General features: G+C 45.9%; 1 pseudogene; it reads right to left on the minus strand.

The window, feature by feature from the left end:
- Nucleotides 1–2,464: 2,464 nt before the first annotated feature.
- LOC104857366 lies at nt 2,465–13,959 on the minus strand (annotated as a pseudogene).
- Between the last annotated feature and the right edge of the window lie 3,182 nt (nt 13,960–17,141).

Here is a 17,141-nt window from a genome sequence, read left to right on the forward strand (position 1 = left end):
CTTACCTTACACATGAAGCATCCCTTATAAATCCCAGAGTAGACATGACCCGTGCTGTCAGGAGAGAATTCGGTATTTTTTTAAACCTTTCACACTGTCTTCCCATAATGGGAGGAGCCCACTACAGTCATGTAGTTCTCAACAGATCAGCTTGTGAGAGGATAACCAGGAGAAAAGAGAAGTCTCCCCCCCAAACCAAAGAACAGATATGGTCTGTGACTGACTTATCTTTCCAATTCCAAATCCATCTTGAATATTCCTGGATTTAAAAAACACCATAGGAGATGCCTGGTATGGTGGCACATGCCTGTAATCCTAGCACTCAGGAGGCTGAGGCAGGAGGATCACTGTGAGTTTGAGACCAATCTGGGCTACATAGTGAGTTCCAAGTCAGTCTCAACTACATAGTGAGACCCTGTGTCAAAACCAAACAAACAAACACCATAGGAGAGACTGGAAGTTGTGGATATCAGGGAATGAATTAGATTCATGAGTTGGGAAGGGCAGAAAGACCCTGATTTTCTTGAATTGTGTTTCGATGAAATACAAGTATAAAGATCACTTCGTATTCTCTTTGTCTTCTAAAAACTATCAGTATGATGCTAGAAGAGGAAGAAGTTCAAGTACAGAAAATGTGTTTTAATGGCCTACATGATGGTGCTTGGTGAGTCTTGGTTCTAAAGGTTCCAAATGAGGAAGCCAAAGTTCTTCTCAAATTGCTTCATACTCTGACAAGGAAAATCTATTTTTGCCTTCTGATCTACATTTATGACCTAAGCCAGGTAAATATACCTGGTTTGCTTCTTTAACATTTTTATACAGACAGTCTGTTATGCACTGTGGTTGCATATGTGCAATACTTTGTACAATAGTTTATTCCCAAGTATGCCTTAAACAGGAAAATGTGGTTTTTTTCTCTATAGTTCCTTGCCTTAATAAATATGTAATATAAATTTAAGCAAACTTCTATTTTGAATATTTGTAAACTATGAAGTAAAAAAATGAATATTTCGTGGAGTTTGTATTTTGCATACTCCAGGTGAGAAATAAGTTTTAAATAAACCTATAATATTTTATCTAAGTAACTACAACAACAAAAGAAGAATGTGGAGTGGCTCTAAACTTTATGAGAAAATGAGCTCACAGAATGTTTGCAAACTACAAGGGGTCATGGAAATAACTTATTGCACCTTTTCATGTTACTGACAGACATCCTTGGAAATCACACCCAAATTGTTTTACTGGAGATCATCACAAAAGATGTACTGAACAGCTTCTAACTCAGCAATTACAAGCATAGGGGGTTCAAACATATTTAGAAACAGGTTATTTTAGGTAAAACCACTAATCACTCATCTTTCCCCTTAGTGTTCTTCCTGTCTTTTACTTCCCAATTAAATATATATCCCAGGCTCTGGAAGAATTTCTTGGTTTTCTGAAATAACCTGTAGAAGGAAATATAAGTGCCTGAAAATAAAAGTCTCATTTTAGCCGGGAATGTTGGTGCATGCCAGTAATCCCCGCACTCTACTGAGGCAAGAAGATCCCAAATTTGAACTCAGCGTAGTTAGCATGCCAGTAATCCCCGCACTCTACTGAGGCAAGAAGATCCCAAATTTGAACTCAGCGTAGTTAGCATGCCAGTAATCCCCGCACTCTACTGAGGCAAGAAGATCCCAAATTTGAACTCAGCGTAGTTAATTTAGGGATTTACTGTCTCCAAAAAGGGGTGAAGAGGACTGTGGATGTAACTCACTGTGAGGATCCCCAGTACCACCACCAAAAGAAAAAAAAAACAAAACTTATATTGAGCAGGGTGGAGGCAAAATACCTAGAGCTTTGAGGCATTGAATCAAGGTCTTGCTATGTTCAGGCCAGGTTCAAATTCACTCTGTAGTCCAGGCTGGCCTCAAACTCAAGGCGATCCTCCTGCCGCTACCTCCCGAGTGTTAGGATTACAGGCATGCATCACAACGCCTGGCTCATTTGAGGTGTTGAGATGTCTGCAAACTGTGTTACACAATTAATGTATGAAGGCGCCTGAGAGAATGGTGAGCAGAAACACATGGCTCTGTCTTTCCATGATCCTATTTTTCAGCCCTTTTTTTCAGATAAGTCAGTAACTTCAATTAACAGTAGTTTTGACTACAGTAGGACTCTGTCCTATCCAAAGCTACTACTGGTAATCTAACTATAAATCCTAAACTTTTCAGCCTGTTACCACTGCCTCACTTCAAAGCTTCTCACTCCCTGGTCCTAGAGTGTTGGTAGGGCACTCAGTGGTTCTATTGGTGGGGTAAAAAGCCTTCTGAGAAATTCAGAAACCCAAGTCCTATCCAGGCTAAGCCACCTTCTTCCTGTGTAATACTAGGTAAGTCACCTCCCTTCTCTGGACTTCATTTTGCTCTTTATTATCATTATTTAAACCGAATCTGTTTTCATGGGGGATGGGCCTCTGGGGTCATCACTGCACAGTTTGTTCGTTGGCGCTGCCTCCAGAGTCCTGAAGCTTCATCATGTCTGCAAGCTCCTGTGGGTGAGGGACAGGCTCGAAGCACAGGGCCTCCAATGTGTCATCTGCCAGGACGCTCAGCCTCACCATGGGGCTGTGCTGTCTGGCTGGTGAAACCACACTTGCCCGGTGTTTTGCCGTCATCTAGGAGCTGGTCATCCTTGAGCAGCAGCCTGCTTGCCCGGCAGCCACTCGAGGACGCCCTCAGTGATGCACCACACCTTGAACACATTGCTCAGGTCCTTGGCATCAGTGAGGATGGCGTCCTCACAGCGCTGGATCCTGAGGAACACGCCCTGGGGGCGGCAGTCTGTGTCAGTGCCCGCTGCCTGTCCTGCCGTGCCGGCTCTGCTGTATTATTCTAAAGATGCTGGGGAAGCGTTAAGCTCCCAAATTGTAGGCTTTGGAGTCCTAGGAAGCCAAGGATCCTGGAATTCACATGAGCCTGAGTTTGGGGTTTGTATGCATGTGCTGGGGATCGAATCCAGGGTCTTACACATGCTAGGCAAGCCCTCTACCTCTGAGCTGCATCCCCAGCCCTTTTTATTTTTTGAGACAGGGTCTTTCTAACTTCCCTAGGCTAGCCTTGAATTCAGGATCCTCCCATTTTAGCATGCACTACCATGCCTGGCTATATTGTTTTTATTTTCTTTTCTTTTGATGTCCAAGGGAACAGGATTCATGCATGTTAGGCAAGCCTGGACCACTGTCTTTAATAAACCAATATATTCTAAAAATAGAATTCATCAGGCAGTTCAGCACCAATATCCTGCAGGATTGGGATGAGGAAGCATCAAAGAGTGGTTTGCATGAATGCTGGGCCTGGTGGCACACACCTGTTATCCTAGAACTCTGGGAGGTTAATAGAGGAGGGTCACCGAGTTCGAACTCAGACCAAGCAACTCAGTGACTTAGTGAGAGCCTGTCTTAGTTCCTTTTCTCATTTTGAGACAAAATACCCAACACCCAAAGTTAAAGAGGGAAAGATTTATTTAGCTCAGTTTGTAGAGGTTTCATTCCATCACTGGCTGGCTCCAAGGCAGGGTGACACATGGCAGAGGGGTGTCACAGAGAAGAAACAGTTCACTGCACACAGAAGACAGCAAAAGCAATAAGGGACTTTAATAGCATCTTTCTGCCCCTTTTACCTTATTCAAACTATTTAGGGCAGGTAGCACTCACACCCCTAATCCTAGTGCCCTTGAGCCCAGCATTATACCCTGAATAAATTCCAGCCTCATGCTCTTGAGATCCAGCCACCTCTGAAAAAGCCCCACCTATGACCACATAAGGCTTTGGGGAAACATCTAGACACAAATCATAACAGAACCTGACTCAAAATAGAAGGACGGGGGCTCTGACAGAGCCACCTAGCCACTGTCACGGACTAGCAAGTGTGAGCTGCCTATCAAGCTGGCCAGGGGCCTGAAAGTGTTGGGCATGGTCTGCTCACCCAGACAGTGCACCCAGGTGAGGGTGAGATTTATGGATTATTTTCACAGCTCTATCATCCACACTGTGAAAGCCCCTATTGGCAAGAGTGACATGCTCACCCTACTGGAATCAGAAGCTCCAAGGTTGCTGGTAGGATCCTGAATATCAAGCACTTGGCCTACTAGGTGACCTGAGACATTATTTATTTATTTATGGTACCAGAGATAAAACTCAGGACCTTGTGCTTGCAAGGCAGGTGGCTGAACCACTGAGCTAAATCCCTGGCCCTGAGACTTTTAAAATAAAGTGTTTGGCTGGGTATCGTGGCACATGCCTGTAATCCTAGCACTAAGACTGTTGAGGCAGAAGGATCACTGTGAGTTCTAGGCCAGCCTGAACTGTACAGCAAGACCCTGTCTCAGAAAAACAAGAAATGAAAAAGTGTAAAAAAATTAAAAACATAATAAAAATAAATAAAAAGGATTGGAGATGTAGCTCAGTGCAAAGGCCCTGAGTTCAATCCCCTGTACCACATTAAAAAAAAGCGGGGGAGGGTGTTTGCATGAGTGAGTTGGGACAGGAAAGAAAAAGACATGAAGGAAGAAAGACTTGGCCTTGGGTCAAGCCTAGGCAGCTATAGCATTTCAAGTGAGATGCCCAGAGCCAGCAGTGGAGCTCGGGATCAGCAGCACATTGTGGTTTACAACCATCTCTAGATCTTCAGTATTGCTGGCATCATAAGCCCTGTGGGTTTCTGGACAAATAGGAACATTGAACAGGAAAGGAGGCCCTTGACAGAGGTAGTAAAGTGGAAGGGCCCAGAGGGTGACGGTGAAAGGGAGGAAGGCAGAGTGTTAAGCAATAACAATTCAGCCTTTCTGAGATTCAGAATCTAGACACTGGATAACAACAACTTGGGGAAGAAAAAAAATGAGAAGTAGATTCCCAGGACGCAGGACGGATCTGACAGGAAAATGAAGACCTACAGAGACATTGAAAAGACAGAACACAAGACAGAAAGTGAAGGGACAATGTGTACTTTCTCCCTGGCTCCTGGATCCTGGCTTGCAGGAAAGGGAGACCAAATATACAGAGACCAATGGGAATCTGGGGACTCCAGAGGGCTTCAGGGAGGACTGTGGCCATGGAAGGGATGGGCAGGTGTTGTGATCTGCAGGAAGCGTGCAGAATTCTGCTGCTACATAAGTCCTCTGAAAGGTAACAGCTGGTGACTCCAGTCCAAGGACCCACCATATCCCTGGAGAGTGCTTGATCAGACACTGTCTGGGAAGGTGATTATTTGAACCCAAGACTCAGAGCAACCACAGAATGGCTTCATTTCAGGACACTCAGTGTTACCCTCTCACAGTGACTGGGTAAGAGACAGCTATGAGACAAAGTCATGGTCAGGGAGCTGTGGTCAGGCTTAAAAGAGACCTCCCTGAGGGGTTTGAGCTAAGGGCCCTATCTCCATGACCAGAGGCCAGGCTCAACCCAAATTGCTCTGGATTTGAAAGACAGCCATGGGGCCTTCATGCTAATCCTACTGCCACTTGGTGCCTGCATTTAGTACAGATCTGGGGTCTGACTGCCTTCTTTATCTTCCAGTGTGAGCAGGGACACAGCCCCAGATTCTAGGTCCTGGAAGAAAATTATGCATTTGAAATCACAGCAACAATTTTTTGTTATTTATTTTTTTTTTGTATGTGTCCATTGTTTTTACATTTGTTTTTCCCCTTTCCTTCTTTCTTTACCAGTTTTCCTTTGTCCTTCTTCCTTGCTTGTTATCTTTTTTCTTTCTTTATTTTTTCTGTTTCTCCCCTTTACTTTTTCTCCATTTATTTTTATTTTTATTTTTTGCGGGGGTGGTTTTGAGACAGGGTTTCACTATGTAGTTGAGATTGACCTGGAACTCACTATGTAGCCCAGGCTGGTCTCGAACTCACAGCGATCCTCCTGCCTCAGCCTCTTGAGTGCTAGGATTACAGGCATGCGCCACGACACCCAGCTTCTCCTTTTAATTTTTTCTTTAATTTTTATTTCCCATATCATTTCTTTTTCTCCCTTTTTCTTTTATCTTCTATTTCTCATTAGTTTTTTCCTTATTTTACCTAACTCTATAAATATCCTTCTACTCCCCAGTAAGAGCCTTTGTACCCTTCTATCCCCTCCATCTTATATCATATATTATTCTGTTTCAAAAATTTCCTCTTGCATTTCCCCATTCCCAAACCCTATATCTTTAATACTATTAACAGTAAAGCTTTATTAATCTTTTGATAGTTAACTATAAAATTGCCATTGAATTCTTTTCTACCATTAATGGAGATATAGCTGTCATATTTACTATATAGGATCTGTAAATCAGTGTTTTAATCTTTACACAATAATTATGGATTTCTTCTCTAAGGTTAAGGGTGGTATGTAATAGACTCTTATGGTATGTTAATATGCAATTTGTCTTAGACAATACTACTGTAGGTGATTTGCTTGATATTACTATGTTTGTATAATTGTTCTATAAATCAAACTCAGATTACCTTTTTAATTAACCTAACCAACGAAGTGAAAGACCACTACAATGAAAACTACAGTACTCTGAAAAAGGAGATCTAAGAGTACATCAGAAAATGGAAAGACATCCCCTTTTCCTGGAGAGGCAGAGCCAATACAGTTAAAATGGCCATACTTCCAAAACTGTTACACAAATTTAACTCAATCCCAATAAAAATACCAAAATTTGGGCGTGATGTCTCACAACTGTAATCCCAGGACTTGTGAGGCAGAGGCAGGACGATAGCTCCAAGTTTGAGGCCAGCCTGAACTACATAGTGAGACCCTGTCTCAACCCCCGCAAAAAACACAAAAAAACAAAAACAAAATATGAATAGTATTCCTCACAGAACTAGAAAAAAGACTTTTAAAATTTATACAGAACCAGAAGAGACTCAGAAGAGTAAAAACAATTCTGGGCAACAAGAGCAACACAGAAAGCATCACAGTCCCTGACTTCAAGTTATACTATAAAGCTACAGTGATAAAAACAGCAAGGCAGGGCTGGGGATTTAGCTGAGTGATGCTGCAGCCAGACTCACAAGCTGAAGGTCCGAGTTTGATTCCAGTACCAAAACAAAACAAACAAACAAAAACAGCAACGCAGCTGGGTGTGGTGGTGTACATTAGCACTAAGGAGGAAGAGGCAGGAGGATCACTGAGAGTTGGAGGCCAGCCTGGGCTACACAGTGAGTTCAAGGCCAGCCTGCAATATCCTGTCTCCAATAACAAAAACAAAACAAAACAGCCTTGTGGATCAATGGAGCAGAATAGAGGATACAGAAACAACTCCAGCACACTCCACTACCTTATCTTTGACAAAGGGGCCGCATTGAGGCTGGAGGAAAGATATCCTCTGTAACAAATGGTGCTGGGAAAACTGGCTATTCACGTGCAAAAGATTGAACCTAGCTATGAACCCAAAACTACTTTTAAAAATTAAGTCTATTAAAATTTACTACAGAGCCGGGATTTAGCTCAGTGGTTCCACTGCATGCCTTGCAAGTTCAAGGTCCCAAGTTTGATCCCTGGTACCCCCAAAATAAAATAAAATCATAATGGATCAAAGATCTAAATAGCAAAATAGAAACAATCTGCTGGAAGACAAAAATAGGTAAAATTCTTGAAGACATAGGTATAGGTAAAGACCTTCTAAAAAGAACCCCAGTTGCATAAGAACTATACTGCCGGGCGTGGCGGCGTGCACGCGTAATCCCAGCACTTGGGAGGCTGAGGCAGGAGGATCCCTGTGAGTTTGAGACCAGCCTGGGCTACACAGTGAGTTCCAGGTCAGTCTCAACTACATAGTGAGACCCTGTCTCAAAAAACAAACAAACAAAAAATAACCACCCCCACACACAAACAAACAAAGAACTATATACTAAGACTCAACAAATGGGATCACATCACAGGACTATGTCACTGCTCCGAGCTTGCTAATGAGCTCCTTTGGAAAGACTTTATCTCTGGGCTGGGGATGTAGCTCAGTGCTATGGTAGAGGGTTTGGTCTATTTCCCCAACACCTCTCAGGGAGGTCTGGGTGGAGTTCGGCTTTAGAGATAATGGAAGGTACAAAGTTTCCTTCTTTGTTCCTAGGAGGAAGGAAGAAATACCTGGGCTTTGATCTCCTCCCAGACCTTCCTCCTCTTGCTGTCTCTTCCCCCAGGCTGAAAGCTTCCAGGTAGACTGCGCTCTGGGAGCAATTCCAAATCTGGGCGATAACATCTGCATGTAGGACTGTAGCATTTCACTCCCACCCCCAAGCCCCCGTCAAGGCTTCCCCAGAATCCACCTTTCCTTCTTCTGGGGACACAGGGCCCTGACTGCCATCCCCAGAAGTCCCAAGCCGGGTCCACATCCACCCTCTCCCTCCAGACAGAGACCAGAGGGCTTCCTGTGGCTGCACCTGGCAGAAAGGGGCCACACCTGCACACTGCTTCTGCAGGGAGAGCCATCCGAGCGTCACAGTATCTACTTTGGGACATAGGGAAACTGGACACTGGGATTCCCAGAGCCCTTTTTTCCCCTCTTCCTTCTTAGCTTGTTTGTTTTTTGTTTGGGGAGGATTTTTTGTTTTTGTTTTTTTGAGAAATTATCTCCATATGTACCCAGTTTGGCCTTGAATTTGCCTGCCTCAGCCTCCTTAGTGAATTACAAGTCTGTAATCCTAGAACCCACGGTAATGTCTCATGCTTGTCCTATTGAGGATCTGCACCTGGAAGGCCCAAAGGCCAGGGGTGGAAGCTGGAAAACCCACACTGACGATGTGAAGGATTTGTGCCACCGAGCTAAAGGATCCACATTGGAGCCAGGAAGTGACTGATCCTCACTGTGAAGATCAGAGCTCCCCTGATGAAAACAGAAGCCATTCCTGGTGACAAAGCCCTGAGCTCCTCTTCTGATGAGAACAATGTAGCTCCCATCAGGAAAACCATCCACAGCGAGCTTCTAGAAAGTTAACAGGCCAAGCGCCTCCCCTCCAGTTCTCCTTTTTTGTTTGTTTGTTTGAGACAGGGTCTCACTATGTAATTGAGGCTGACCTGGAACTCACTATGTATCCCAGGCTGGTCTGAAACTCACAGCGATCCTCCTGCCTCAGCCTCCTGAGTGCTGGGATTACAGGCATGCGCCACCACGCCTGGCTCCAGTTCTCCTCCTATGGCTATGGGTAACAGTCCTCAGGTGGATACTCCACACCCAGACCATGCTGATTCAGGTCAGCTGGGCAATACAAGTTGACCATTAGTTAATCCACAACAGCTTCCCACCAGATATAAATGAAGGACTAAAAATAGCACTTTTCTGCTGGGCATGATGGTGTGTGTCTGCAATCTTACCACTCAGGAGGATGAGGCAGAAGGATCACCAGTTCAAGGCCAACCTGAACTATATATTGAGACCTTGTCTCAAAAAACCAAAACATCCCCTACAGTAAATGAATTACAGTGTACTGCAAATATATATTAATAAAAGTTTAAAAGGAGACTAAAAAACCAATACATAAAGAAATAAAAATGTAAAATGGAACTTTCTGATTGGTCCTGCAAGAAAAAGAATTCCAATTTTTAAAGCTTTATTTTACCCTCATGGTTACTTCATCAGAGAAAAGCATTTCAGGGCACACCAGTGAAAGACAAGCATTTTTCTTAGGCAGTTAGAAAGTAAGATGAAATAGGGAAGGGGTCTGACTCTGGTGTCACCAACCTATAGTCCTGGTACTCTGGGAGGCTGAAGCAGGAGGACTGCAAATTCAAGCCCAGCCTAGGCCACTCAACAATGTAGTGAGACCCTGTCTCAAAATAAAGAATAAAAAAGGGTAGAGGATACAGTTAGTGCAAATTTCTAGGTTCAATCCCCTGTACTGGTAAAACACAAAGTAGGAAGGAACTGCAGTTTAAGCAGCTGAAAGGGGCACGTTTCTAATGAAAAGGATCAGACTGGCCTCTGGAGGACAAGCTGAGGCCCGCCCAGCTTCTTGGATTGGCTGGGGCGTGCTGGAGTGTGGTTATCATTCACTCAGCTCTGGTTTCCAAAGGAGGCTGCTAAAGTTCTTACTGCTTAGGGGGGCAATTGGGTCTCAGTTCTGTGCAGACTCTGCTGGAATCCTGCAAGACAGTAGGTTTAAGGCCATGACTGGAGACTTCCACGTACAGCTGAGCAAACGACCCTGTAAATCTCTTATTTTGGTGTCCTCAGTCTGGAAGGGGGATGAGATAGTTTATGCGCAATCAGAGCTAATCAAACTTGTTTTGCCAACTTTTAGGCAGGTACTCCCTGAATGATTAACTTGCCTGGACTGAAGAGGGATTTGACCCACAGTTTTAAAGTAGTAGAGGATACAATATGATGGTCAAGCTCTGTCTACCTTTCGTTACCTGTTGGACATCTGTAGGCCCTAGTGAAGGATCACTGTTTTTTGGGGGGAGGGTTGTTTTTGTTTTTTGGTAGTTAAACAAAAACTGCTTGTAAGTCCTAAGTTCCTTGGAGAAAAATGCAAGTTGTGCCCTGTCCTTATTTTGGCACTAGGTATTGGACATAAGGCCTTTGCACTGAACTACATCCCCAGACCTTTTTTTTGGACAGGGTCTCACTGTGCAGTTCAGGCTGGGTCTGAACTTACTATGGAGCCCAGGCTGACCTCAAACCTGAGGCAGTTCTGCCTCAGCCTCCTGAGTGCTGGGATTAAAGGCATGCGCCACCATGCCTGGCTACTGTCCACATTTCTATCAGCATTCTGTTTTTTGTTTATTTATTTGTTTGTTCTGGTTCTGAGAATTGAATCCACTACCTGTGCACAGGGCTACATCCCCAGCTTCTAATATTTACTTATTTAGAGACAGGGTCTTTCTATGTAGTCTAGGCTGGACTTGGACTTGTTATGTAGCCCAGGCTGGCCTCAAACTCATGTCAATCTTACTGTCTCAGCCTCCTAGGTGCTGGGAGTACAGACATGTGCCATCATGCCAGCTTAGTTTTCATTTTGAGACAGGATCTCATTACATTGGTAAATTGCTCAGGCTGGGCTGAAGCCTGCAGTCCTCTGCCTCAGCCTCTCAGAGTGCTGAGATTATAAGTGTGAGTCATCATGCTCAATCCTTTTTTCATTTTTATTTTAAAATAGGGTATTGCCAGGCTGGGGATTTAGCTCAGTGGTTCTACTGTCTGCCTCGAAGGCAAAAGGTCCCGAGTTCAATCCCTGATACCAATTAAAAAAAAAAAAAGTCTTGCCAAGTTTCCAGACTGGCCTCAGACATGTGATCCTCCTGCCTTAGCCTCCCAGATTGCTTTGATTACAGGTGTGTGCCACTGTACCCAGCTCACAGCAAGGTTTCAAGTAATTTCTATAATTATTATTCCTATCTCCTACATGAGAAAACTGAGGCTCAGACACATTTATGGCTACATGTTATTTGGTATATGGCGGAGCCCAAATTTAAACTCATCAGTATGTTTTCCAATAGCATACATTATGCTATTGAAATCCTCATAGCACTGTTATTATTATCTATCTTACAGATGAGGAAACTCACAGCTGGGAGACGCTGGAGATGGGACTTGAATAATCTCTGACTCACCCAAGTATGTGTGTGAACTGACTCTGCTGCTTTTTGGAATTCTCAGAGTGGTCTCCTCTCTGTGGGACTGTACTTATCTGATCCTAAGAGGTCCATGAGGCAGTGATCACCAAAAACACAGACTCAGACTCAGAGAAGGGCAGTGACTGGCTAAAGTGACACCAACTCAGGCCCAGGTCTCAGGAATCTATGTTCAGGGCTTTTGCCTGCACACTGAGCTGCTTGCTCTTCTAATGCCCTTCCGGAGTCTCGGCTCAGCTCTAAAGGCTTGAATCTGCTTTGCCCCCACCTCTCACAACCTGGCCCTATGTCAGTCAGAGCTCCTTAACCCTCACTGTAACTGCTGCTGTATCATCAAGGAAAAGGAAGCCCTATGGCCTTGCTCTCCCCTGTCCCACCCAACAGTCCTCCTAGGAAGCCCAGCCTTACTCATTAGAGCCCGTTTTCAGCCAGAATTCTCTCCATAAAGCCACAGCTGGGACTGTCGTTCAGATGGTTCACCAGAGGATGCCCTAAGACCCTGAAGACCTGTGGGATCTGGAGAAAGCGATCTTCTGGTACTGTGTTCCAGGGTGACTAGGCAGGGTCACACAACACTTATATTTCTAAAATCTCTGCTCTTGGTTTAATGGTCTTGAAATTCCTGTATCAGTATGGGCAGGCTGGCTTCCCCTATTATCCTGGGGTCATTAGGAGAACTCTGGCTGCCCCAATTCTTACAGCTGTTCCCTAGCTTGTCTTCAGCTCTGCCAGCTGCAGGATCCTTTATGATAAACTCTAACTGGAGCCATAGACAGCAGCAGTGTCCTGCTGAAACCCTCCCGTCATAAAGGTACCTGAGGCCCAGAGAGGGAAAGAGACCTGCTTGAGTATGTGTTTAAACCAACAGAGTGGTTCTTTCCTTACCACTTGCATCTGGTTAAGGGAAGGCAAGCAGTGAAGAGGACTCACACAGCACAGGGCTGGGTCTTGGGAGATTTCAATCTTTTTTTGTTTATTTGTTTTTTTGAGAGAGTCTCACTATGTAGTTGAGACTGATCTGGAGCCTCACTATGTAGACCAGGCTGGTCTCAAACTCACAGCAATCCTCCTGCCTCAGCCTCCTGAGTGCTGGGATTACAGGTATGCACCACCATGCCTCGCCCAGATTTCAATCTTCTTAACTAAACTGGGTGAGGTCAGGTTTAGACACTGGTAGGAAGGATCCTCAGAGGGTGGAAGCAGCTCTGCTTGGGATTCAATAAAGTAGCAAGGCCCAGCCAAACCACAGCATACATTCCTTTTAAAATGAAAAAAGTGGGTGGAGAGGATGTGGGGATGTAGCACAGTGACAGTGCTTGCCTAGCATATGTAAGGCTTTGGTTCAATCCCCAGCATCAAAAAAGAAATAAAGAAGAAAGAGGAGGAAAGGAGGAGGAGGAGGAGGTGGAAAAGAAAACTTGGGGGCTGAGAGAATAGCTCAATGGTAGAGTTACTTGCATAACATTCACAAGGCCCTGGGTTCAATTCATAGCAATTTAAAAAAAGAGAGAGAAAAGGAGGAAGAAAAAGCCCTGATTCCCTGGCAGAGCACGTTGCCAGGCTGCATTTGGGAGAGTGGTGTGTGGACAGTCACGCCTGCTGCGTGCACTCCCAGGGCCTGGTCCAGTGCTGAGGGGTTTTGAACACTTAATCCACCCACCCACCCTGTCAGATGGTTATTTCTGTTTCCACTTTGCAGATGTAGAAATTCAGTCAGGGAGGGAATGTGCTTTTCATGGGATTTTTTTCTGCAGTGCTTTTAGACCTCAGTGATCAACTGAGATAACGCCTGGGAAGTGTTCAATGCAGTGTCAAGTTCACCATGCTGTCTCAGAAAGGTCCCTTATATAAGTCTTCAGTGCCTAGAAATGGCAAAAACCAGGATTCAGGGGCTGGGGATTTAGCTCAGTGGTGCTGCCGCCTGCCTCGCAAGCGTAAGGTCTCCAGTTCAGTCCCTGGTACAAAAAACCAACCAGGATTCAAATTCAGACCTATGCAACAGCAGGGCTGTCCTAGTGTCCGAGTCTCATCCGGGTACAGCTTGATTAATTTGAACTCAATTACAATAATTCACAGTGAGGTTGGTTTTTTCCCTGGGCTTCTAACCTTTAGGAGAAAAGAAGCAAGTCCTCAAGAACAAGCTAGGGGTTAGGATTTAGTCCATGAGGCAATTTCTCAGGAATATTCCGAGTTTAGTAGCCACTGTAGCTCACAGCCTGCAGCTTCTCTGTCTGTCACCGGTTGAGCAGGCTGTTCCTCTTCGGTATGTGGCAGGGTGCAGCTGGAGGAGCTGGAAGGGACACTTACCCGCAAGGGCAGAGACCTGGGCCGTATGACATCATCAGCTTCATGTCCTCAGCCATGACGCCCAGAGCCAGAGACTTCCAGGCTTTCTTTTTCTTTTTTGGTACATGGGATCGAACTTGGGACCTTGTGCTTGTGAGGCAGGCACAGCACCACTGAGCTAAATCCCTGGCCCACTTCCAGGCTTTCTTGACAGGGCTCTGCCTGAGTCCAGGCTTCTGCATCTGTTTCTCAGGCCTTTTGTCCTCCTTGGTGATGAGCTTGATGCCAGCCTTGGGGCACAGCCCTCTTTCAAGTCCTCCTCCAGGGGCTGAGTCAGGGTGTTCATGACAGGACTTGTCATGTGAGGAGTGTTGTCCATGGAGCACTCTGATTCAGAGGTGCAGATGGCCCACGCTTCAGGTGCAGGCCTGTGGTGACCTTCACATTTTGGCTGTGCACTGGAATGGGCATCAGCAAGGCACTCTCAAGCTCCAGGGTGTCCTGTTCTACAATTTCAGAACCCGGGAGAATGAGAAGGGCAGGGCCTTGACAGGCAGCCTTTTAGGTGTGAGACTGTTGCAGGAGTCTGGGAAGGACAGCCCGGCATTGTCCAGTGGCCGCAAGCTGCTTCTTCTGCCACTTGAGCATGGAGGCCAGTGTACCAATGCCTGAGCCCCTGCCTCTGTGCTGGGGTAGATGGGGTTGCTGAGCTGGCATTGCTGCCGAGGCTCAGATCTGAGATGACACAGCCATCTAAGCCATACTCAGACAGACAAGTGGGCCTGGGGGGCTGCTGCTGCTGCTGCTGCTGCGATGCTTGGGGCTGCACAGGGCTGCCACTGCTGGGGACTCTGCAGAAGGCTCCTTGAGGAGGTCAAATTGACTGAGGCCACATCAAGCCTCTAGGTCTGACTCAATCAAGTCCAGGGCTTCATTTTTTGTTTTCCTCTTTTTTTTTTTTAATTGAGACAGGGTTTTACTCTTAAGTTCCAATTGGCCTTCAACACTACCCTCCAACTCACAGCAATTCTCCTGCCTCAGCCTTCTTAGTGGTAGGATTATAGGTGTGTCCCACCACCTGAAAGTCCAGAGCTTCAGATAGGCCGAAGCCCACAGCAAGGATGAGGTCGTTTTCCCCCTCCACCACCTACTTGTATGTGGGTCAGGCTTGTTTCTGGCAGAGCTCTCCTGGTCTTCCTGCTTGGAGAGCTCCTCCCAGGGATCTGGTGTTGCTCTTCGTCCAGCTCCTGTTCCTTAGAAGTGGCACTGGTGGAGCTTCCATCTCAGTGCCCTCCTCTTCCTGGCTCTGGGGTCCAGCTGCTCATAAGACTTCCCTGCCCTTGCATAGGCTGGGCACCTTGGTGATGGTCCTGGTCCTTGGGCTCTAGCAGCAACTGCACAACAGGCTTGCAGCCTTTGGATTTGCTCAGGAAGCCTCCGTGTCCCTCTTTTGATGGTGGAGGTCCAGGGGTTCTTCATAGCGCTGTGCATCATCTGTCCTCCCTAACAACATCGTGGCGACCTTGGCCGAGCAACTGCCTGGTGATTTGTGAGCTTCCCTAATGATCCAGTCCTAAGCTAGGCATGGTGGCACAGACCTATTAACCCAGCACTTGAGAGGCTGAGTCAGGAAGATCACCATGATTTCAAGGCCAGCCTGAGCCTGTCTCAAAATAAATAAATAGGGCTGGGATTTTAGCTCAGTGGTACCGCTGCCTGCCTCACAGACACAAGGTCCTGAGTTCGATCCCTGGTACAAATAAGTAAATAACAAATGAGCAAACAAGGAAAACAAATGGCACCACCCTCTCTCTTAGTTCAGCGGACTTCTGCACATCAAGGTCTGGGCAGTTGTGCTGGTGCTCACTGCTTCCCTTTGGGCACTTGACAGTTAGCGTCCACTGCTCCCTGCCATACTTCACGACCAGCCCAGTGACCTTCCGGGCTTCCCCTTTGGTCCATGGACCCTTGAAAAGATCCTGACTTAAAGCCCTCAGCCACTGAGACTGGCACTGATGGCCCACACAGCTAGGAAAGTGGCTGGCCAGGAACTGCCAATCCTGCTGTCTGAAGTGCTTCACCAAGGCGCTTGCTCCTGGGTCCCTCTGCCCTCACAGGTGCTGTCGCTCAGCTGCAGTCTGAGCTGGTGTCCTGGTGGTGCAGCTCATCCAGTGCCTCACCTTGCAGCCGCCAGGACATGTCCCGGCCCAGGGCTGCTCACTGCTCACCAGACCACTGGCCTAGCTGGAGCTGGCAGGCCTGGGAAAGACGGTGCAGCTCAGCCCCTCCAGCCCCACGCTGTGTTCCCAGGCCTCAGTGTGTCTTCAGGTCCTGTGCCTGCCTGTAGGAACCACAGCCACCACCAGTGCACACAGATACACTTTCCTTTCTCTAGCTTTCATGGCCATTGAACAACACATTTGCCAGTTACCTTGGCGGTAGCATCAGCTGGGCAAGCTACACAGAACTGGGAAAAGCTCTTCTATAGGGTCCAGATGTTATCTTACAGCATTCTTAGCCTCAGGGTTGGCGGGGGATAGGGGTTAGGGAGTTTAGCTAAACATTGCAAGAATTTTATCTAGAAGTCACCAAGATGTTAGGTCAGAGATAGAGACTGAAAGTAAATGGCTATGAAAAGGGGTACAGAACTAGAGAAAACAATGCTAAAATGGAAGCAGAAGAGAGCCAGAATAGCAAAAGCAATTCTGGGCACGAAGAGCGAAGAAGGAGGCATCACAATCCTGGACTTCAAATTACACTACATAGCTACAGTGATAATGCATGGTACTGGCACAGAAACAGACTTGTGGGTCACTGGAACAGAATAGAGGGTAGAGAAACAACCTCAGACATATTTAGTTATTTGACCTTTGAAAGAGGGATCAAAAACATACACTAGAGAAAAAATAGCCTCTTTAATAAATGGTTCTGGGGAAAACTAGCTATACACATGCAAAAGATGCAATCCAGACCCATATCTTTTACCATGTACTAAACTAAAATAAAAATGGATCAAAGATCTAAATGTTAAAACAGAAACATGTAATCCGTTGGAAGACAAAATAAGTAAAATTATTTTTTTTTCTTAACAAGTAAAATTCTTGAAGACAAGTTGGGCATGGTGGCCCATGCCTGTAATCCCAGCAATCCGGACGTTGAGGCGGGAGGATTGCTATGAGTTCCAGGCCAGCCTGGACTACACATGATGAGTTCAAGGCCAAGCAAGACTCTAGATTAAAAAAAAAAAAAAAAAAAAAAA

Source organism: Fukomys damarensis, unplaced genomic scaffold, assembly GCF_012274545.1.
Source record: "Fukomys damarensis isolate Sample0158 unplaced genomic scaffold, DMR_v1.0_HiC HiC_scaffold_32, whole genome shotgun sequence".
NCBI lineage: Eukaryota > Metazoa > Chordata > Mammalia > Rodentia > Bathyergidae > Fukomys > Fukomys damarensis.